The sequence below is a fragment of the Balaenoptera acutorostrata genome, chromosome 1, assembly GCF_949987535.1.
Source record: "Balaenoptera acutorostrata chromosome 1, mBalAcu1.1, whole genome shotgun sequence".
Lineage (NCBI taxonomy): Eukaryota > Metazoa > Chordata > Mammalia > Artiodactyla > Balaenopteridae > Balaenoptera > Balaenoptera acutorostrata.
In genome coordinates this window covers 86,883,434-86,908,780 of record NC_080064.1, presented here as the reverse complement: position 1 = coordinate 86,908,780, position 25,347 = coordinate 86,883,434, and the positions used below count along the sequence as shown (strand labels likewise).

Below are 25,347 nucleotides of genomic sequence, written 5' to 3'. Positions count from 1 at the left end.
TTTTTATTCTGAGAATGTCTTTTAATAGAGAAGCTTAACCATTTTACATTTATGTTTAATTGGTATATTTGGACTTGCATTCAAATGCTATCTTAATCCCTACCCTACCCTCATCACATCTATGATATTTCTCTTTCTTTCTTCCTTTTTTGCTGAAATTTTAATCTTTTCCTTTAGACTAATAAATCATACACTGTATATTGATTCTATAAGTGTATAATATTAAATTTTTAACATATTTGAATTAATTGACTTCTCTATCACAATCAGTAAATACCAGAGTCAATAAATGGAGTGAGACTCTCTTTCATCCCTTCATTTAATCTGATAAATATAGCATGCTTTTATTTCCTGCCTAATGATCCTTTTTATTATTTTGTTAGGATAAACTTGTGTTTTAAATCTGTTTTATTTTTAAAGTACTATGAGACTTTTCAGAATAATTTATTTTTACTAAGCTTCATAGGTATGTTAAGGACACATTTTACCAATTGCTTATGTTTTTTTACACTTTTATCCCTCACTTATCTTTAGTTTTTACACTACATCTTTTTTTTTGGTACTTAAGAAATAAAATAAGTAGAGAGAGTTCTTGTCTGAATAATTATTTGAGATTCTTTTTTGTAGCATTTGTATTCTTAGTTTTCAACAGTCACTGCATCCCAAAAGTATTTGGTTGTTCCTGGGAAGAAAATTATTTATTTATTTATTTATTGGCCATGCTGTGCAGCTTGCAGAATCTTAATTCCCTGACTAGGGATCGAGCCTTGCCCCCCAGCAGTGGAAGTGTGGAGTCCTAACCACTGGACCGCCAGAGAATTCCCCAAAATAATTTATATTGAGGAAAAATATACAGTTCAGTGTCAAACATGTTCTAAATACCTAGCAGTAAGTTGGAAATACAGCACTGATTCTTAGTGAAAGATGAGCAGTGCAAGTCAGACCTGAGGGTGGCTAACTAAAAATGATGACTGGGACAGCCATTCATCCCTCCCTTTTGTTCATCATATTTAATTCCACAAGCTAAAAGGTAAATTATCTGTTGTGCAGTTTTTTAGAAATCTACACTTCTTGATGAATACGTATTTTATAGAAGCACATGATGAACTAATATTTTAAGAAGTTAAAAAATTAGTAAATGAGGAATAATGATTTAAAAAGAGAACAGAAAATATTATGTGATGATTTTCTTATGCTTTTAAGACAATGATGCTAAATAAGTATCTCCCTGTGAAGGGTTCATGTTGTAATTCCAATGAATTACAAACTCCTTACCACGGTTTAACAAGATTCTTTATGATCTGGATCCTGTCTACCTCTCCTGTTTTAAGTTCTACCATTATGCACTTTATCAAACTTTAAGGAACACTGTTTCATTTACTTGAAATTAGCCAAGTTCATAGCCATCTAAGGGTCTTTGCAATTCCTTTTTCCTGTATCATGACCTTAGAAACTAGGCCTTCCCTGACCATTCTGTTTGTACTAGGTCCACATCTCCCTCACTATCGCATTACCTTCCTTTCTTTCCCTAAAGCATTTAACAGTATTTGAGGCTATCAGTGTTAAATGTTGACATTCGAAGTGTGTATTTTACTATATTTTAAATAGATATTTGAAATATATATTTGTATCATCTCTCCCCTCCTTTAAAATGTAAACTTTATGAGGACAGAGAGCTAGAATATTCAGAATAAATTCTAAAAGTACTATTAATTTATTTCTAGTAAATCCATACCAATAAAATTCATAAAATGATTTATGTATGCAAATAATATGGAGTGTCTATTTCAGAGTATTACTCACTCAGTTAATGAACATTTGACTTTTTAAGGAGAGAAGTGCAGCTATCATTTAATCTAGTTAATACACAAAGCAAGGTCAGCCTGATAGTATGCTATAAGTGTTTAGAAAATCAATTTTACATCTCCAACTTAGCTGAGGAAATAAAAGTTCTTATGCAGCAGATATCATATTGTTCACAGGGGGATTGTCAGAGGCTCCATAAATAATGGATTTGGGGAAGACAGTGGAATTATTCAAATCTACCATGTAATGGCACATGGGTGTCACTTTTTACTCTGTTTTGTTTTGTCTTAAAATTGTATTCAGTTTACATGTAATTGGCTTGTGCTGAGAAAAATTATGATAAAACTCTACGGAATGTACTGAAGGGAAACATTATTTGCTATGAGGGAAAATAACTTCTTCCAGTAAATCTGTATGTTCTAGTGGGTCAATGTCATTTTAATTCCTAAGAACATCTAGATTGGGCTGCTGGAGAGGGAGTTATTGCTGTAGTAAGAAGCTGTAAAGCAACATTTTGTTGATTATGTTCAAAATTGGTTAAATGCATAGAACAAGTTGTCCAGTTTTGAGCCCTATTAATAAGAAGGAAAGTTGAGAAATGCAGTGGATTCCTGAGATAAGCATGTGTATAACTTGAGAGTTGAAAACAAATCAGAATGATGAAGCAAGGCTAAAGCATTGGATTGTTCAATCTTGAGACTATAAGAATAGGGAGTTAATAACAGTCTTTAAGGATGAAGAGTTCTTACAAAAGAAAGATGACTAGCTGTTTTCCATCTTCAGTGAGAACAGAACAAGAGGATGGAGTTTAACAAATATTTATTGGACATCTCCATTGAGTGCAGAACAAGAGGATGGGACGCGTAAGGACTTTAGATTAGAACTAAAGAATATCCTAAGAGTGAAGATTTTAATTCCTTGAGAGGTGGTGAAGTTTGTTTTTTGGAAGTCTTTTAAACAATATAGATTTTCACTTCATAACTACCAATAGGCAGTAGTTTCAATTCAGTTCAACAAACATTTATTGCATTTTCAAGGCCCCCTCCAGTTCAGTGGTCTCAGCAGCAATCTGTCAGTGAATACAATATTGAGCAGATCTTTGTAGAACTAGTAATATATAAGCTATTTAAGATAATACCATAATCATGTTAATTATGATAATAATAATTTAGTGAAATTAGTAAAAGGTATTAATAGTATCATTTGGTGGAGAGTTATACCAAGTAAGCTCCTATATGAATTGTAGGATATGTTTAAGTGTATGTATGTAATATATGTGTATGTAATATGTATAAAATGCTTAATTTAAGAATTAAGATATTTGGACTATTTAAATATATAGATGTCTTCTGATAGAAATAACTAAATAATATATTAGTGAGAGAGGAAATTATCTTGAATTGCAGTTTAGTATGATTTTCCTTAAAAAAGTACATTTGAGAATTAAGCCCTAAAATAAGTTTTTCATCTTTGCAATTTTAACATATTCACTGACAATTTTATTATACTTGTTATTCTGTTAATGATTGCAGCCAACATTTAATTATTCTAACAAGGATGGCAAGATATCTACTCAGTTTATCAAGTTGAAATATTTAATATGCTTAATAGAAATATTACTTTATAATAATTTAAATAATACATTACTTTATGTATTACTAATAGTCATTAAAGAAAAATTAAGATATGCTTATCATCTTCCCCTGTGAAGCAAGTCAGTTTTTAAGAACTGTATCAATAAAGTAGTGCTTTTCAAAGGAGCTCCTGCATACTAGAGAAGGTCTGGGCCTTTAGCCCAGGGGAAATGTCTATAAAGTCTCTTTTGTTTAATTTTAGTATTTATGCAAATTTTTAATTCTACATCTAATATGGTTTTAATTCATTCATTGAATGCCTATTATGGTCAGGCACTGCTTGATGCCCTGCGAACACAGCAGTGAACAAAATATAGGAAAATACCTTCTCTTGTGGAAATTGCATTCTAGTTTGATAAAATTAACAGCAAACAAAATAAGTAAAATATGTAGTATGTCAGATTACTTTAAGATTTGTTCATTTTGACATTAAAATATTTGAATTGCTTATGCCAAGGAACAATATTTTTCCCCAGGTATTCCTTTGGATAGTCAGTAGGATGCTGTTTCAATGATCCTATCAATGTCAGGAAGCTGGTTTAATTAAGAAGTACTTATATCACATGTTCATTTCAGCAACGTGGTGATTATCATTCTTTTTTAGCCTTCCCAGCATTGGCGATTGCACACAGTCATGTGGGGGCGAGATGCCATCACTTTCTTTTCCTCACTGCTTACTAAGTACCTCCAGATAATCACTAATAAGTGAGATCCAGAATCAAGTCAAAGAGGCAGTGCAGTGCAATATTTCCAGGCTGTGTTGACGGAAATTTTGATAAGTATATTTTTTGATGACAAGTTAAGCCACTTGTGGTTTATGATAGTGTGGTTTATGATGGGATGAAAGGGATAAAAGGGTCACTAATCTTTTGGTCCATCTTCTCTTGTCTCTGTGATAATCTCATAAAAGGACTGATTCAGGGAAAAACGATGACTGATAATGCCATTAATTTAAAAACTGATACTGTAATTTTCATCACATGTAAATTATCTGAGCCTTGCAATCTGCATAATCAACTCTCTTCATTCAATTTTCAAATTTCATTTTCATTGCAGCATTTTGGTCATGTACCATAAATAGACTGTTTTCCTTATAATTTTTTAATGAATCATGCCCAAACTTGTAAGAATGTTTAAATAGACCAAATTTGCAAATCTCCATATTAGAGTGAGCAATGAATTTAAGTTGATTTACCTTATTTCAGTTTTTAACCTCTGACAGAGCATCATATTCCTTCATGATGAAAATTTCTTGGACCAACGCTTGTCTCCAGTGAAGTGCAGCAGAGAAAACTATACACATTCTTGTCTATTTCATTAAAAATTATCTAAAATTACAGTTATTGATACTTCAAACTTTTAAATACGTAAAACTACCTGTTTTTCTACTCAAACCAGTCAGGAAAAAAGAAGCAAACTCATGGAGACAAAGTATAAACTGAGAATGTGGCTATAGCTCCTGGAGCATTCAAAGTAGCTATAGTAGCAGGTGAATCTCCTTGCTTTTCATGGATTTGGCATCATTGTACACGTGACTCCATTCATTTTTTTCTAATTAAATACAATATTTTAAAATAATAATAAAAAGAAATAAAAGGAAAAGACTCAAATAGCCTAGTGAAATTTTCTTCACAGATTATTTTATCTTTAAATGTTTGGAAAATGAACATACCGTCATAAATAATGGTGAAATGGTGAACATGGAAAAATTAAGGAAATTAGTGAAGTTCATGCTTTCATCTAAGAAAAATACAGTATTTGGTTAACCTCTATTCTCAACTAGTTATTCAGATGTCATTTGAATATATTAAATTTTATGATTTAAACATAAATAACAACCCTATTTTCTGCTTGGATGCTTCTTTCTGATACAAAGCAGATCCAACCAAAATCTTACAGCCCTGGGTTTCAAAAATTTATTCCCATTTCCATCAGATAAGTGTGGAGGAATTCTCTTTTCTTTTTCTCTGTTATGAATTGTTATAAATACTTTATAATTTTCAATATTTTATGATTGTTTCCTATGTTATTTCTTTTAATGTTATAAATTTTCCTCTAAAAATCCATTTTAGCTGCATTTTATAGATTTTATTTATTGTGTTTTTCATCGTTGCTTGGTTCCTCTTTAGTTCTTCTACGTCCTTGTTAAATGTTTCTTGCATTTTGTCTATTCTATTTCCAAGATTTTGGATCATCCTTACTACTATCATTATTCTGAATTCTTTTTCAGGTAGACTACCTATTTCCTCTTCATTTGTTAGGTCTGGTGTGTTTTGACCCTGCTCCTTCATCTGCTGTGTGTTTTTCTGTCTTCTCATTTTGCTTATCTTACTGTCTTTGGGGTCTCCTTTTCACAGGCTGCAGGTTCGTAGTTCCCGTTGTTTTTGGTATCTGTCCCCAGTGGCTAAGGTTGGTTCAGTGGGTTGTGTAGGCTTCCTGGTGGAGGGGACTAGTGCCTGTGTTCTGGTGGATGGGGCTGGATGTTGTCTTTCTGGTGGGCACGTCCACGTCTGGTGGTGTGTTTTGGGGTGTCTGTGGCCTTATTATGATTTTAGGCAGCCTCTCTGCTAATGGATGGGGCTGTGTTCCTGTCTTGCTAGTTGTTTGGCATAGGGTGTCCAGCACTGTAGCTTGCTGGTCGTTGAGTGAAGCTGGGTCTTGATGTTGAGATGGAGAGCTCTGGGAGATTTTCGCTGTTTGGTATTACGTGGAGCTGGGAGGTCTCTTGTGGACCAGTGTCCTGAAGTTGGCTCTCCCACCTCAGAGGCACCGCCCTGATGCCTGGCTGGAGCACCAAGAGTTTCTTGCCTTTTGGGAGGTCTGACGTCTTCTGCCAGCATTCAGTGGGTGTTCTGTAGGAGCAGTTCCACGTGTAGATGTATTTCTCATGTATCTGTGGGAAGGAAGGTGATCTCCGCGTCTGACTCTTCCGCCAAATTGCCCCGAGTCCCCATTTTATAGATTTTATGTCATTTTTTGTCATTGCTTTTAATATACTTTAAAAACAAGCAACAAAATAACAAGGAATGATTGTGTGGCAAAATGTACCCTAAACTAGTCAAATAGGAGCAATTGTCTGGGAATATATTTATAACATAAATGATTAAGAAAAATGTCAAAGGATATGAATAGGCAGTATCTAAAAGAGACAGTATAAACAGCCAGTAAACACATGAAAGGATGCTCAACCTCATTAGGAGTCAGGTAAATGTAAAATGATTTCCAGTCTTAAGTTGGCAAACGTGTAGGAGATTAATAATATCTAGCATTAGCAAAGTTGCAGGTAACTAAGCGCTTTCATACACTACTAGTGAGTTGTGAATTGGTACAAAATTTTGGTGAAAAATCTAGTAATATATATTAAAATGAAAAAAAAAAGTCCTAACATTTCCACTACGAAAAAGTTTATCCCACAATAAGAAAAATTATCATCACCCATGTACAGTGGTACGTATTATAGTATTATTTGTAGCAATAAAATGCTAGGATAAAAAGTACATTTCTATCATTAATAAAATTGCTAAAAATATGGAACTTGATGTAGTTTTTGGAATTTTAGAGACATTTATTGATCTGGTAGGATATCTACATATTCATGTTTTGTGAAAAAAAATTGCTGACTTTTTAAAAAGGTGAACTTTATTGGAAAACACCCGCCCACCCCACCCCGCCCCCACACAGGAAAACTACAGCATAAAGTATATTTTTCTGTGAGCATGGAAAACTCTATAGAAAGATAGTAATTGTGCTTAAAATGACTAGTACAGAGGATTAGAATAGACTTTAATATGGGGTAGATTATTATTTTTTATATAACTGTATTTTTTTCCAATTTTACAAGGAAAATATATTAATTTTACAATTGAACATCTAATTATTAAATAAAATTTGAAATTAAAGAAAAATTAAACTTAAAAATGCTAATTCACTTAAGCACAATTTTAAACTTGTTTTTTATATTGGGGAGTATACTGAGAAAGGATTGAAGCTTGATAATGTGTATTACTAAAACATTTTTAAGGAAGTTGTTATGGAAAATGTTGATGTATTTTGTGGGAAAGAGTTTTGTCTATTGGTTGGTTTAATTGATGAAGAAAAAAGCCTGGTTTCGAAGGTTACAAACTTATTTTTCAGAAAATTGAATCATGGGAGTCTGCTGAAATCATTGGTTCTAGCTGCTACACTCCTTTTTGGGCTAGCAATGGTCCTGTTAATTTGGTGTGACTGCAGAGTTTATAATGTTAAATTCAGCAATAATACTCAATTTCCATTATTTACCAGTTATTTAGTGCACATAACTATTTTCCACTCTGAGATTTCATGGAAAAGACATAGTATTGGATAACATGGAAAATGTGACTATTGATTATAGTTGACTGGCAAAATTTCAAAATTTTTCCCAAAATATCTTTCATGAAATTAATGTTTCAGGAAAATATACCCTTTTTTTCACCTGTCTTTGAATACCCACAACTTTCAGCCACATGCCTTTAACTATTACATCCAGCCATTTTGAAAAGTTATAGCATTGATGTATTCAGAGAACTGGAACTTTTATCTTTGCTAATTCTAAAATGCTTGATATGGTGAGAAATACACCAAAAATACTTCCTGGTATTTAGCTATTAATTAAGTATAAAGATAACAATCTAAGACTTTGGTTTTTATTATGGTTACTAAGCTTATGTCAAAATTCCATCTTTTAGTCTAATTTGCTTAATCAGAAAAAAATCAAAACACACCTGTAATTTATGATTATTGGATGAAAAGGAGAGCACTTATTTTTCATTTCATACCTCCTGAAATGAAGGTTATATTTTTTTACAAGAAAGATAGAAAAATCATATATTAACAGATGATAAGAAACTTGACACATATTTCAGATACACAGATACTATGTTTCATGTGTTTCTAGTGTTGAAATTAAAAGGATATATGTCTTAGAATTTCTACTCAAATGTATACCTCTATGTGCCTACTATCTGCTATGTTAGATTTTTAATCAATCAATATTTTAAAAAAATTGTTAACACATTCAAGTGTTTAGTTCCTGAGGATGGAGTGTTCATGAGCACTGAATTTATACTTTCCATATTGATCCACTTATTACTGATACTTAAAATTTTAGAACTGATAATCACTTACTATTCTGGGCAATATAAATTATTTAATCAGTTCCAAACTTTTGAAATAATTGTCTGATGTTTTAGAAACCAGAAACAAAAATTATAATAGGAGTTTAGACTATAATATATTGCTGCAAGGATAATTATTAAGGGAAAACACAGCTGACATTTTCTGATTTATGCACACAATCAGAGATGGAGTCCAAGGACTGTGACATAATTATCTTCATGCTAACAATTTTTGTAAATCTCTTGACGGAATTTTAGCTAATTTTAAAATGCCTTCTGAAGATTAGCACTTAAAATTGTTAGGGAAAATAGCACAATTTATTAGCAAGGGTATAATTGTAAACCTTCTAAATACTCATTGTGAATATCATTTAGACAGTAACTCCTGCTTTAGCAGCTGGTATATAAGACACCAGTTTATGGAGTCTTGAAACAACAGAGAGTGGAATCTAATTAAAGAGGATTACATGCCAACGAAAAATTATTAAAAACAGACTAATAGACAATTGTTATGAATTTAGAAGTCTCTGCCAACTTCTCTTTTTGATACAAATTTATGTAAGTAACTGTCAAGTAAAAACCTTTATTTCTTCAAAACCAAAAGGATATTAGAAGGCTTTATTTTTGTGACTTAAAAATTATTGCTTTTCTGAATTTTAACTTAACACAAGAACTTAAATGATTCTATTAAACTTTTCTCACATATTTAAAATGCACGTGTGCCTTTAAAGATACATGATTAGAAATACTATTTTAGGGTCTTTTGTTTGATTGATATCTATCTAGTACCAAGAATTCCATGTTTATAGAGAAATCTTAGGCATATGTTTTTGTAAACAAAAATCAGTTAATCAATTTACTGTTTATGGAGACTTATGTTGGATCGGATTGCATATTTTTTTTTTGTAATGTACATTTAACATTTTTGATGCACTGAAGATTGTTAAATTTAAGTACTTCCAGTACTGAATTACTCCTTCCTGTTTGAATTGACTCACTTTGCTGCGATCTCAAGGGTTTTATTCCAAACAAGAGAATGAGATAGCTTAAAATGATACATAGCCAACTTTTAATTATTTTTTAATAGAATTTTAAAGTAAGTGGTCCTTCCCAGCACTGGAGAAAAGACTATGTTCACGTATGTTCACATCTGTGAGTTTACCTGATGTCTAACTTTACATCGTACATGCTATGTATGGTACTGTTGTAATACATCATGCGTTGCATTACGCAGCCATATGGTCTGTAGACATTTGTAGATTTTGACCAAAGTAAACATATTAAAGATTAAGTGCTAAACATTGAGAATAATGTGTTTTCTATGTAATTAAGTGCATGAATAAGCAGATTGGATTCAGCAAATGAGACACTTGTTTAAGATTTTTAAAGTGGATGATATTCCTAAAAACAATCCTTCACGTGAAAAACTTAACTATCTAAAATTGTCTTTGAGATGTAGAAAAATACCACTGATGTCAGAGTAGTAATAATGGAATTATTCCACTACCCCAACACTGTCAACCTTGACCTCAAACTTTTCCTCATCTGCTGAGATATCCCTATTCTGGAAAGAACACCCACTGCTTCTGAGATAAGCTACCCAAGGACAAGGGATTGTTTAATTTTAAAGCCTCCAGATTATATCAAATTTTTAATTTTGAATAGGCTTAAGATCCTATATAGAGCAACTGTGTACCTCTGCCATTCTAGTGGTGGTAATTAATTTAGTGGGGGCATACTGATGTTAGTAAAACTATTAGTAAATAGTTTATTTTCAAGCTTCCACATGACAAAGGTAAATAGCTGTTGGATCATGTGGTTGATGGGCATTTTAATGTAGATTACTCAGACTGGTATTGATCCTTCTCTATGATAACAAATCAGCCAGTATATGAAGTGCTTGGTACCATGAATTTATTAGTATTAAGAAAATGAATTTAATTTTTTGATTTGGTAGAAATACCTTTTATAGAAATTAACTCATAAATGTATAACACTTGAAGAGTTGTCTTTTGGGAAAGTTCTGATCTTCTTGGAATTAGGTTTTTCTTATTGGCCTCATTTAGCATAGCAGGACTCAAAATATCTACCAGAGGGTTATTTGAAGGTATACAAAGTTCTGTCATTTATTTGAAGTTCATAGCAAGGAACTGCCGAAAGGGAGCTAATTCATGGTGAACTGTGATCTGCATGCACTCCAGTGCTAAAGAGGTATTTAAATAGGAGCGCACATACCCAAGCTTAGGAGACAAATAAGGTGATCAAAGCTTCCATTCCTTCTGTAGCTTTCTGTCCATCTTCCACCGTATCACTGAACACAGGAAGGTCCAGTTTGGCCAGTAAGCTTTTGCCGTTCATCAAAAAAATATACACCCATGCTATTTAGTAGATATCATAGGCTGAACTGGATGAGAGTGCTGTAAATGAGCTAGGATTTGAAGCAACGTCTTGAGAAAAATGATACAAATGTAGATTATGATTTGTAATCCAAATTTTTTCCCTATTTTCTTATTCTTAGCCGGCATATTCTATAAACACCATCAGTTTCTAGTACTTTCAGGGCTTTTTAGGTTTTGTTCTGCTTTCTTGTTTTTTTTCCCCTCCATTTTAGCAATTTATTAAGTACTTAATTGGAAGTCCTTGTTTTCTTACTATAGTGACTTGCAAATAGTTTTCTTTTTGATTTTTTTTTTTTTTGGCACCACAAAGAACATTTTGTTGTGACTTACGAGTATGTACAGGAAAAATTATCTTAAAAAGTTTGGGAGATTCAACTGGCAGATAGACTTGTTTGGGTTAGCTATACCCAAATGTCCATTAGGAGTACTTATCTCTAGAATCACAGGAGAAGATGAGTTATAAAGCTCAACAAGGGCAGTGTCTATTCATGTCCAGTAAAGCACTGGTAATGATCTCTTTGTGGAATGCAAGAATACTCTATGCTGTCTCTTTTGAAGTAACACTTTTTAAAGTCTGATTTCTTTTCATTAGAATCTATGCTCACTAACCAACATTGATTTTTATTTGCCATTCCATATTGAATTTCCTGAAAGTTAAATTTCACTGTTTATGTTATCATAATAGTCTGGTCCATGTAACAGTTTCATGTAATAAATGACTGCATTTGCACTGTAATTTGGTATCTCTGTTTCATTTAACTTGGTTAATGTGAGACAAAATATGAAAGGCAGACTGACAAAATTAGCTGTTAGTCTGCAAGACTGAATAACCAAATTTGGACCATGAGGTAGTTGTCAAGATAAGGCTACAATGGAAGGCCTCTTGGAGGAAAGATAGCTAGCTGCCTTCACTGACATCATTTTGCACTTTTAATTGAAGCTAGCATCTGATTCATGTATGTGAAAGTTCCTAGACCATCCATTCAACAAGCCTTTAATGGTTAACTACTATGTGGAAATGTAGTAGCAAATAAATTAATAAAAAAATCCTCTTGCCTTCATAAATAGTCAATATTTATAAATAAAAAACAACCACTTGCCTTTATGAATACAGTCAGTATTTTTAAAATACCATAACATGTGATATAATGTTAGGTCTAATAAATGTTATGAAGAAGAATAGTAAAGTAGGGAAAGGCGGCAGAGAGAGTGAAGATAAATTCATTTTTAGGGACAGTGGTTAGGGGAGATGTTTCTAAAGAAGTGCCATTTAAATAGAGACCTGAACGAAATGAGAGAGTAAACCATGTGAATATTTGGCAGAAGAACATTTCAGGCAGAGGGAACAGCATGTGCAAAGGCCCTGAGGAGAAGAAGGGGTGCTTTTGTGTAGAAGGAACAGCAAGGAGGCACTGTCACGGGAGCAAATTGAGTTCAGGAAGCCTGGTAGCAAATGAGATCGGTCCTATCAAACAGAGCTTGAAGGTGAGCAAACTTCGCAGTTGAAGTAGTAGATTTTCATTATTTAAATTGCTCTTTGAAAGGCTATTCCCCCTCAAGATTAGGTGAATACGTAAATAATAATGACTTCTAAAAAGCAAATATTAAGGTTTGTATAGCGATTTGAGATTGGCAGTGTCTGGCACATAGTACTCCACAATATTTTTTGAAATAATGATAATTGTTTTTCATTTGGTTATCCTGTAAACCAAGTGAGATTCATTCAAAATCTAACCATACGGGGACTTCCCTGGTGGTCCAGTGGTAAAGAATCCACCTTCCAATGCAGGGGATGCGGGTTCGATCCCTGGTCAGGGAACTAAGATCCCACATGCCTCAGGGCAACTAAGCCTGTGTGCCACAACTACTGAGCTCGAGTGCCTCAACCAGAGAGCCCGCGTGCCACAGACTACAGAGCCCACGCTCCCTAGAGCCCGCGCGCCCTCAACTAGAGAAGAGAAAAAAACCCACACGCCACAACTAGAGAGAAGCCTGTGAGCTGCAACTAAGAGCCCGCGTGCTGCAACGAAGACCCGAAACAGGCAAATAAGTAAATAAATAAATATTAAAAAAAAAATAGAATCCAAAAAAGACAAAATATAACCATACGTTATGTAAAGGACTATGTAGTAACTTGAATAAAAAATTAAGATTAAAAAGTAAATACTCAATCTTGAATTTTGTTTACCTCCTTTAGATATAGGAATTAATGCTCAGCAGGTAGGATTCTGCAGCAGAACTGTTTAATTTTTGCTCACCTTGGGAAAGTACTAAAATACTACTTAATTCTTACCATGGATAAGAGTTAAAATTTAAAATACTTAAAGGTAATTGTAGCTAAAATACATTTTGACTTAGACTATGAGCCTGGAAATGAGATTTATTCTATCCATTTAAAAATGTATAGCACTATTTGAACAGTGCTTTCTTGTTTAGAGCATATTTTCACATACATGATCTCATTTAATTTTTCCTCACGACACTTTGAAGTGTGTGTCATTACTTTTATCATTTTCATTGATATCGTCATTTCATGAGGAAATATTTGCAGATTGAGATGTTAAGCATTTTCCTAAGAACATATAAACAGTTTACTTGCAAAGCTGGAACTTAAAAACAGATTTCCTGTCTCCACAGCTCCTACGTCTCCTACTATATTATATTCTATTTCACTGTGACTCATACGAGATTCTCCTAGACAGGCCTTGATTGTAAGCTAGCCACCATTAGTGAAATGACATTAGCTAAACATGATTATGTCTTAATGTTCACTGAAAGGATTAGACTAGTTAAGACATACCGAAGGGAAAAGCAATTATCTATTGAAATATGAAACTCTGGATTAGAACTGGAAATCGTATATTGATATTATAATATTCATCTGGAATTTAAAAAATCTGAATATAGTTATTATTTCTTACTTCACTCATAAAGAACTTCAGTGGGGCTAGTTTTGAGGCTTTTTCTGAGTGCCAAGATTTAAAACGTAACATTTTACTGGAAGAGTAAGTTCATCTAATTGACTCATTCTTTGGAGGAACTTAGACCTTAGGAATTTCTGACTTCATGAGAAACATAGGCATTGGTATTAACTTTTCCCTGTTTACCTTACTGCCTAAAGAAAATCATTAAATTAATCAATGCTAAATTACCTTAGAGTTGTAGCTTTATAGCTTGGAGTGTGCTGTTTTACGTAAATTGTTCAGATTTTGAAATGTAAATTTATAATTGCCTCCATAAAACTTGTGACCTCGGTGGTGTTAATTCCCTGTGGGTCCTGCAGGCTTCCAGTCATCTGAGATTTGTAATGATCGCATTAATATGCAAGGATTCTTCCACTGGATGTGGGACATACTTGCCTGATAATAGTTTCCTTATTGAATTATTGAATTGAAATTGTGTTTTTGAACATGAAGAGGTTTTTTTTTTTTTTTTTTTTTTAAACCTTTGTATCCCCAGTGACTACCGTGGTGTATCTGGCACCTATTAGAATCTAAATAAATATTGAATGAATGAATGAGTGAATGACTTGCTTTCATTTTAGCTTGGCAACAGGATTGACTTTTGCAACATATTTTTTATGAGTAATATGAATACTTAAACTTAAGCATCATTATCAAACAATAGAAATTTGCCAGCTATTGGACCCCTTGCTTCTCAATGTACTTGGACATTATATTTGTAACTTTCATTTCTATGTCATCTAGGTCCATTACAAAATCATTCTTCCTCATATTAAAATTTGGTGCGCATAGACATAGGGCCATAGATGGGCTTCAGGGGATCCACTGGCTCATTGAAATTGTATGTAGCATATTGTATGTATATGCATATGAATTTTTTGTGAATATTTAATTTTTTAAGAGGAAAGGATCATGATTTTCATTATATTCTCATAGAGATCTTATGATCAAAAAGTTAAAAATCTTCTTTTTCCCATAAAGACTGTATTGATTTTACTTTATTACTCATTAGAATCACTTGGGAGACATGAAAAATGCACTTTTTTCTACCTCACTCCATAATGTCTGATCCATTAGGATTATGGTGGGGTTCATGGATACTCTTCCTCTTCCTCCTCTTTATTCTTTTCCTTTGCTTCCTCCATTTATTGAAAACCTTCTATTTGTTTGGTGTACTAAGTGATTTACATGTATTATTTAATTTTGATGGCAGTGCTAGAAGGTTCAAGTATATTTTGCTTAGGATAAACTGAGTGTCCTGCCTAAGGACCTATAACTAGTAGGCAGTAATGCTGAGGTCTGAGGCTAGAGCCAATTCCACTACCTTTGCCCTCTCGCCCCTCCTCAGCCCCCCTTAATCTGGAAAATTTTGCCTCATTTCAAAGACATGTTTAGAAGTCATTAACTCATAGACATCTCTGCTCTAGGAGAGTTAATTCCTCTCTCTTCTCTATATTATCACTGGATTGTTATCAATATGGGGGTCTTTTCTTATTTACCTTTATATCCCTGATGCTTAGTATGATGCCTAACAGTAGATTTTCAAGTTTTTTTTTTCTGAATTGAAATTTAATTGATTAACTTCAGCTTTTGTTATTTAGTAATTATGAGACTAAAGTTCTAGTAGCTGTGCCATTAACTCTCTGTGACCTTAATAATATAAAACTGTTTCCTCATTTATTAAAATTAATTTACTAATTTAAAAAAATTAGGTTACTATGTAAATTTTAGATCCAATCTATTTAGTTCTAGTTATTGTGATTATTTCATAAAGGAAATGCTGTCCTAATAGAAATTAAATTATATGGTAATACCATCAATTCTTTTGTTTAATAATGTAATTTGCTGGATTTTTTGCTTCTTTCCTGCCCCATCCAGCATGTGAATCACTAGATACTTGGTTGAATTTGTTATTGTTTGGTTTAGTTTAAGCAAAGATACTTCAGTGATCGTGTTTAAATTTCTCAGCATTCAGAGATCTTCTTGTGTGTTACTTTGCCTCCATGTTGCTGTTGATATTTTACTCATTTGTTTTATCATACTTTTATACAATCCTTAATACAGATGAGATATTAAAACACTGTAAAATCTATCACAGTTGAAACCCTAGACCTTCTCTCAACCCATGGGGATTCATTTGGCAGGAGGCCACCAAAACCAGTTCTTTTTGATGCTTAGTTTCTAGTTTCTACTTTAATTGCTGCCAAAATCTGAGCACTTGGGAATTTAATTGCTCATTATATTTGTCACAGTGGTGTCACAGACCCAAATAAAGACTGTTGCATGCAAAATATTTATGGGTATTAATTTTGCCTAAACATCTGTATATTGGATTCCTTATTTTTCTACCTTGTAAAGTATAGCACATCCAGAAAGAAATAAAACAGTATTCTGTACAAACTTATGCCCCACTTTATTAGTAAACTATTACCATCCAATCCAGTTATCTAAATTTAACAACAAACATGTAGAGGAGGACCTATGCAGAACTTTATTATATTCACTTTATTCAGTTTACTATTTTGAAGCAGTCTCTGCGGGATTTGAGTCTGGCTCTGAGGACAGACTCCTTGGGTTCAAATCCCTGCTTTATCCCTTACTAGGTATATGACCTTAGGCAAGTTATCTTAATCTCCCTGTGCCTGTTTCCTCAGTTGTAAAGTATGGATCTCAATGGTTGTTGTGCAGATTAAATGGGTAAAGTTCCTAGAAAAGTGTCTAACACAGAGTAAGTCCTTCATGTTATTAGCTAGTTTACTATTAATATAATTCATCTTTATACGCCAAAAAACTATAACATTTACCTTGGTCGCTGATATGGATTTCCAGTTTCCTACTAATTAAGTAGAGATAACATTTGCCTGTTGTAGCCAATGGAATGTCTGGTCAGCACTAAATTCAATACTTTTCATGTCCTTCCATTTTTTCTGTGTGTTCCCACTTTCTTGCTCCATGGTATTTAGGCTAATAGGCCTGTTTTTTGTTCCAGTGTTTTATTACTAATCACTGATTTTTCTTGTTCTTGTACTTGCTAATCTGAGGAGTAGTTTGTTCATTCATTCTCTCCCTGTGTCCCCTTTTCCTTTTTAGTTACCCTTTGCCTTTCCCTTCCTTCTTTCCTACAAAATAGATTGTCTGTCTTGCATCTGCTGTGATGGTTGCAGCTCTCTCATGCAATTATCTTGGTCAAGGGAAATTACGAGGCACTTGAAAGATAGGAAGTATCAGTCATCACCACGGGTGAGTTCATTTTTAGAATTGTTTGAAAGTTTTTTACACCCTGGAAAGTCCCCTATGCCTTACTTATACCTGAAATTGTATTCTGGGATAATCCTACACTAACATATAGAATCCCCTTGAAACAGGAGGGAAGGGGGCAGGGCACAGCCTTTAAAATAATGACATAGCCATAGGACATTACAAAAAATGGTTAAAACCAACTAGGTACAAGATGGTGGATGATTTGGCTTCCAGGGTACCTTGAGCCTCATTAAACGTTCACTGTAATACATTAGCATGCTAAATGACACATGCACTAGCGCCATGACAGTTCTGAGCCCAACTATAAAAGGTCAAAAAGTGGGTGGTGGCTCAATTCCTGGAAATCCCCACCCCAGCCCCAAAATAATTGGAATAATCCTCCCACTCATTAGCCTATGAAATTACCCAGCAAGTAAAAGCTAACCACCTCATATTTCGGGGCCTCTTGCCTTCTAAGATGGCCCACACTCTGCCTGTGGAGTGTTTCTTTCTTAATAAATCCACTTCTTACCTATCACTTTGTCTTTCACTGAATTCTTTCTGCGACAAGAACATCAAGAACCTGAGCTTCATTAAGTCCTGAGACCAGGTGTGTGATCTCAATTAAAAGACCGTGGGTTCAAGTCCCAATCTGGGTTTAGGCCAGGTTTGAGTCCTGGCATATGGCTTCAAGTCCCAATCTGAGCTACATGGTGTCACCCTGTAATGAACAGCGTATTAAGTTATTTGTTATTTAACATAAGTTTATAATTTTTCTCAGATCCGTACTCATATGAACTGGGCTGAGAATAGACTTTGATAGGAAGACATTGGCTCCATTTCACTTACAGTTGTCCCTAATGTTAGGAAAATGTTACTGATGGTGGACATGAGACTGAGTCTCCCTGCCTCTCATCTAAAGCATCTGATGCTTAATTTTATTTATGGAGAGGATGAGCAGATAAAAATGTTAGTTGCTTGAGATGTTTATCTCATTCTGGGAAAAGACTAACATTTGTCTTAATTTAAATTTAACTCTTGTATCTCTTCTTTGGTACTTTCATATATTGTTCTTGAAAAAAAAATCTTGGATTTGATTTTTTCAGGACACAGGTATTTTTGGTGAAGGTAACAGACTGTTTAAATGTTTACAAGACTTATTTCCTCTATTGTTCTGTTGGGCACAATAAGTTTTGTGCAGACTCAGGGAGTGTGAAACATGGAGCATTCTTTCCTTTTCTGTTATTCAATACTCATTTTGGGTTCCCATTCCACTTCATGGTAAAATATGTCATTTTAAGCACTTCCAGATAAAATCACTATTAAATTTGAGGCTTCTCATCATTAAAATGAAGAAATACCTTCAGATGCTCTGGAACACTTTATCTCTCAGTCAACTCTGATATCTTTGCCTGTCCTCAATTCCTGGAGCCATAGTGAGCTCAGTGGGGCCACTTAAGGCTTCTGTGTCCAATTTTTCTCTCACTCTGTCTGCAGAAGAATGTTGTTATCTCCTATCTCTGTGGCTGGAAAAGCTAGATAATCAAGCAGTCTTTCCACCCTATTGTTTATGTATGCTAGGGATAGGCCTTTAAAAACTCAAAATCCAGTAATCTTGTTTGTTTCTTCTTTAATGTCCTTCACGAACTTGTTTCTCTGCAGCAGTGGAGACCAAAATAAAGTTTAAAAATACAATGCAGGTAGCAAAGAGGAGGAAAGTGATGAGGGATTTCAGGACCAAAAGAAAAAACAGACAAACAAGAAAGTATATGTATTTTTTCTTTACGCTCTCAATTTACCACATAGAAGGGAGGCAGATGCATTTTTCTGTAGTAGCATCTAGACTCGTTTGAGATTCTGAAACCATCTGTATAATTTTTAAAAATATAAATCTTAAAGAGTAAAATTTCCACAAGAATTCTGTTTTGAAAAGGTTGTCTACACATGGATTTTACTGTGAATTGACCTTTTCCAAAAATTGATCAGATTAACATTCACTTTTTTGAAATGATTTATAAATTATAAGAAAGAAAAAAGCTTATTTTTTATTTTTGCTTTCTACATTTTATTATACAGTTTTTCCCAAGGGACTCAGAAATGGATATTGGGATGAAAAGAGGTTTTTGTGGACTGCATCGGTGTTTGCTCTTGATTCTAAGCTGCTGTGTCACACGGTTGTAGCAGGCTGCCTTAAATATTTGTTATCTATGACTTTGTTTTGCCGTGGGCATTATTGCTCTGGTCTAGGGAGTTACTTTAAATGGCTAAATTGAGATCTTAAAATTCTCTCTTAATTACAGTAGCGCGACTTTCTAGCCTTTCCATTGGTTTTAATGATTAAATCTCACATTTCCTATAGGTAGTGTGTGAGAAGACAGTACCCTAACTGAAGACAGTTGTTCTTAAATAAAGAGATTCAGATATAACGTTATTTGATTTTGTTAATCTCTGTTGGTAAAATCAAAGTTTCTAAGATTTTCTTGAAAACCAACCATACAAAACAAAAATACCTTGTCAAGGTACAGATTTATTTCTATTAAATGACTCCATTTAGCAAACACATTTGTATTTATATATGTGTGTGTATCTGTGTATATATTTATGTATATCCAAAGTAGGAGATATATTAAAAATGAAAAATATGCCCCAAACAATTAAATAGAAATATCTATTTCCACATCTGATTTGTAAACCACCTGTGGGGAAGTGATAGGTGCTGTTTTCCATATCAAGAGTCAGTAAAGTTTGAAAGAATAAGGTTATGAAACCTTTTTACAACTTAAGATTTAAATGTAAGACTCTTAGCAGTGATTCATCTAAATTGATGGGGTTGGGTTTATGGCAAACCTAGAAAAAAATAAGTATAATTATACGACCACAGGCAAAACATGCATTGTTTTCCATTAACAGTTAAATTCGGGAAAAGAATGAGATATAGAATCAGTAATCCTGAATTTTAGTATTGACTCTACCATAGTCACATAATTTGAATATATTTTAGATGAAAACAATTTGAGTTAGATGGGAAATTAGTTGGAATGAATAATCCCAGTCAATGAATATTTATTTTTTCTTAATACTTTTTAAGCTTTTATTTCATTTTTAGCCATCTATTCTTGTTTTATGTTTATAATGGCATTAGCAACAAACAACCAAACCAAACCAAAAAGGAATTAGCTAAATAAATAATAGCACATGGGTGCAGTAGAATATTATGCAACTCTAAAAATTGTATTGCGAAGTCTGTTTAGAATCATGAATAAATACTAGTCATCTGTTATTAAGTTTAAATATATGAAAGTTAAAAACAGTACATTCCAAATATTATATACCTAGTAATTGTGTTTGGGTCTTTTCAGGTATTCGCTTAGCCCAAGTGGCACTATTTGAGTATCAGTTGTTCACATTAAGCTATATTGTAGGTTGAATATAGCAAATAAAGGTAACTGATTTTATTATATGACTTTATTTTCGTTTACTGCTTTGTGTACATCCTTATACCTCTTTTTGGGTGTGCAAAAGTAAAGAAAGCAAACTGATTGGAAACTTCTTTTGGACAATTTGAAATATTAAAACTTTCATGAACTCATTGGCAAATAATCAGAGGAAGCAGAAATCTTAATTAGTCAAGTGCATATTTAATAGAAAAAATAAATATTGGAAAAGTCAAGTCCTATCTTATATTAAATTTCTTTTGCTAGCAATTATTTTGTTGTATTATATTTTACAAAAATAGCATATTCAGCATAGAATATACAAATACTTCCAAAATCTTTTAAAAAACTCTTAATTTTTAAAATCTTGAAGTCAAAAAGAAATATAAACCTATAACTGAAACTTTGGAAAATATTGAAAACTATAAGTAAAAAAAAAACCCTTGTTTATTCAACATTTTGAGATAATCTGAGTTACTATTTCATTTCTAGGTCTTTTTTGGCTTTGCTTGTTTTGTTTTCCAAAATTGTAATCATATCATACAACATATTCAATTTTATAGTGTCTTTTTAAAAAACTTACACAATGTCATACAAACATTGGCTAACTCTATCTAAACAGCATTTGTAATTAATGCATAATATCCCTCAAATTTAAAGTGCTTTATTTAACCATTCTTTTATTGTTGAAAATTTAGGATCCCCCCCAATATTTCACTGTCATAAAAATGCTGCATTGAACATCTATGAACATAAAGCTTCTAAAAAATATTATTATTTCCATAGAAATATTTGAAAGGGCACTATAATCTGTTCAGTGTAAAATTTATATTTGTCCCCCCCCCTCTTTTTTTTCCTGAATAAAGAAAGGAAAACTCTGCTTTCTGCCTTAGAGGTCCAGACTAATTGTTATCCCAGAAGTAATGGGAAAGTGTTCTTCAAAGGCCATCTAATTCAAATAATTTAGTTATTCATCTTTGCAATTATAGTCATATAAATGTCATTCTTTAAGACTATCACTGTATAGAGAAAAAGTTCATAATTTAGTTAATGAAGTATCAAAAATTTATCAGGGTAAGTTACAGGAATTGGATCTTTAGTACAGAATTTTAGTAAATAATAAAATGTTATTTTATTATTATTAGCTGGTAGCTAACACTTACTGTGTCAGATACTTTGAACTTCTTGATCTGCATTCTTTAACTGTAGTGATATATTACTGCATTATGATCCCTTCACCAGAATTTGAACTCTCTTCTAAAAGCTTTTTATTGCAGTATTACATATGGAAAACTCAACACATCTTAAGTATTCAGTTCCATGAATTTTCACAAAATGAATTAAACTGTGCCCTAGAAGACCCTCTTCTGTCTCCTGTAGTCACTATCCACTAATTTCCAACACCTTGATTAGTTTTACCTACTTTTAAAATAGTAGCTTTATTGAGATATATTCACATACCATAAGGTTCACTCATTTAAAGTGCATATAATTCAGTGGTTTTTAGTATATTCACAGTGTTGTGCATTGATCGCCACTAATTTCAGAACTTTCATGTCCCCAAAGAGAAACCCTGTTGCCATTAGCAATAATTCCTTCCCTCTCTGCAGCCCCTGGCAACCACGAATCTCCTGTCTCTATGGATATGCCTGTATTCAACATTTTATGTAAATGAATTGATACAATGTGACCTTTTGTATCTGGCTTTTTCACTTAGCATAACGTTTTCAAAGCTCATCATGTATCAGAACTTACCTTTTCATGGCTGAATAGTATATCATTATATTGGTATACCATATTTGCTTATCCATTCATCATTTTATTGACTTGCATTTTTTCTACTTTTTATCTGTTATGAATAATGCTGCTATGAACATTTGTGTATATATATATATATATATATATATATATATGTGGATATATGTCTTGATAACTGTAGGTTTATAGTCATTTTTGAAATCAGGAAGTGTTAGGCCTTCAACTCTGCACTTCTGTTTTTAAGAAGGTTTTGGCTATTCTGGGTCCCTTCTATTTTCATATGAATTTTAGAATCAGCTTATCAAAATCTGCACAAAAAATATAAAGTCAGCTGGGATTTTGACAGGAATCGCATTGAAACTTCAGATTAATTTAGGGAGTAGTGCCACCTTAACAATATTGTCTTCTAATTCATGAACATGGGATGTCTTAGCATTTATTTTGGTCTTCTTTAATTTTTGTCGTGATGTTTTGTACTTTTCAGTACACAAGTCTTATGCTTCTTTTGTTAAAGTTATTAAGTAGTATTCTATTTTTTATGTTCTTATAAATGGAATTGTTTTCTTACTTTTATTGTTGAACTATTCACTGTAGCTTTGCTTATTTTTGTTTCCAAGTTATTTTTTTAAAGGTAATTTTAAAAACATTTATTTATTTAATTTATTTTTGGCTGCGTTGGGTCTTCATTGCTGTGCGCAGGCTTTCTCTAGTTGCGGTGAGCGGGGTCTACTCTTCGTTGTGGCGCACGGGCTTCTCATTGCGGTGGCTTCTCCTGTTAAGGAGCACGGGCTCTAGGCACCCGGGCTTCAGGAGTTGTGGCTCGTGGGCTCGAGTGCAGGCTCAGTAGTTGTGGCACATGGGCTTAGTCACTCCGCAGCATGTGAGATCTTCCCGAACCAGGGCTCGAACCCGTGTCCCCTGCATTGGCAGGTGGATTCTTAACCACTGTGCCACCAGGGACGCCCAGCTTTGCTTATTTTTGAAATTCATGTAAGTGGAATAATTTTCCTGTGTGATCTTTTGTGTGTCAACTTATTTAATACTATGGCTGTGAGATAATCCATGTTATTCCACATAGATGTAGTTTGTTCATTCTCATTGCTATGTATTTTCCATTGTAGTAATATAACACAGTTCATTTATATATTCCATCTTTATGTGCATTTGACTTGTTTCCAGTCTGGGGAAATTTGGATAGTGCTACAATTAACATTCTTGTATACGACTTTAGGCGAACATATTATATATTTGTTCTGGGTGTATTCCAAGACATGAATGCTCAGCTTTTGAAAGTGCTACCAAAAAGCTTTATCAAGTGGTTTTAACAATTTACAGTTCCACCAGCAGTGCTGCAGTTGCTTTTTATACTATAAAAACACACTTTTGTATCATCTATCTTTTTCATTTTACACATTTTCAAAGTGTGTAGTGATGTTTCATTTTTAAAATTTGCATCTTTCTCATGACTAATGTTGTTGAGCATGTTTTTTTAAATTAGTTATTTGTATAGTCTCTGTTATATAGTGTTTATATAAGTCTTTTGCCCATTTTATATTGAATTGTCTGTTTTTTTTTCATATTTACTTGTAGGAGTTCTTTACTTATTATAGATATAAGTAATTAAAACAGTGTGATACTGGCAAAAATATAGGAAATTGAGCAGTTGGCCATTATGGACTCCAGAAACAGACCCTATGTATACTGTGTCTTACTTTATGGAAAAGATGAATTAAAGTGGGGAAATGATGGCCTTTTCAATAAATAGTACTGATTTAACTGCTGACCTGTATGGTGTGATTTTCTATTATACACCATATACAAATATCAATCCCAGATGAATTACACATCTAAATGTGAAATGCAAAGTAATAAAGCTTTGTGGAAAAAGTATAGGAAAATAAATTTATAACCTTGAGGAAATCAAAGATTTCTTAAACAGGACACAAATAGCACTAACCATAAATTAAAGCAATAATAAATTGGGCCTCTTTAAAAATAAGAAATTCTCTTTATGAAAAGATACTGTTAAAAAGTGAAAAGACAAGACACAGAGCAGGAGACATTTGCAACTTACATATCCAAAAAAGGACTTTTATTCAGAATTCAAATTATTTTAGATACATTTTGCTAATTTTCAAGATTTTCATTGTAAAACATATAACTGTGTTAAAAAGGATCTTTGCCTTAATTTGGCTGATCTAAAAAGATATCAAGGTAAGATAATGGTATATATAACAATGGGTTTTAAATCAATGAATTCTTACACATTGGAAATTATTAATCTAAATTCTGTATTTTTGTGAAATCCAGCATACTTATTTACAATTTAAAATAGAACCATTAATGTTTAAATTTTTATTATTTAGTTTTACTGTCTGTTAAATTAACTAAAATGCTAAATCCAATTATTTTATTACCTAAATACATGAAATCTAATGTGCCAAAAGATTCATATGGATACATTTTTTAGGCTAAAATTTAATCCTATATATTATGTTCTGATAACTTATTAGGGTCATGTGAGATTAAGTTAGTTTTACATATTAAAGCATAATTAAAATTAAAAAAAAAAACTCTTAGAAAATTCAGTCTAGTAATGCTAAGAGCCTGATGTAATGTCACATTTTTTTTTTTTTTTTTTTAGAACTTTTTTTTTTTTTAATTTTATTTATTTATGGCTGTGTTGGGTCTTCGTTTCTGTGCGAGGGCTTTCTCTAGTTGCGGCAAGCGGGGGCCACTCTTCATCGCGGTGCGCGGGCCTCTCACTATCGCGGCCTCTCCTGTTGCGGAGCACAGGCTCCAGACGCGCAGGCTCAGCAATTGTGGCTCACGGGTCTAGTCGCTCCGCGGCATGTGGGATCTTCCCAGACCAGGGCTCGAACCCGTGTCCCCTGCATTAGCAGGCAGATTCTCAACCACTGCGCCACCAGGGAAGCCCCTAATGTCACATTTTTAATGATTGGACTTATTTATTTTCA

The 25,347-nt window shown here is 33.2% G+C and overlaps 1 protein-coding gene across 2 annotated transcripts in view; it reads left to right on the top strand.

The window, feature by feature from the left end:
- The window catches only part of DPYD (dihydropyrimidine dehydrogenase), an 808,008-nt gene that overhangs the window by 87,953 nt on the left and 694,708 nt on the right, over positions 1-25,347 (top strand). The gene's annotated exons all lie outside the window — the stretch shown is intronic.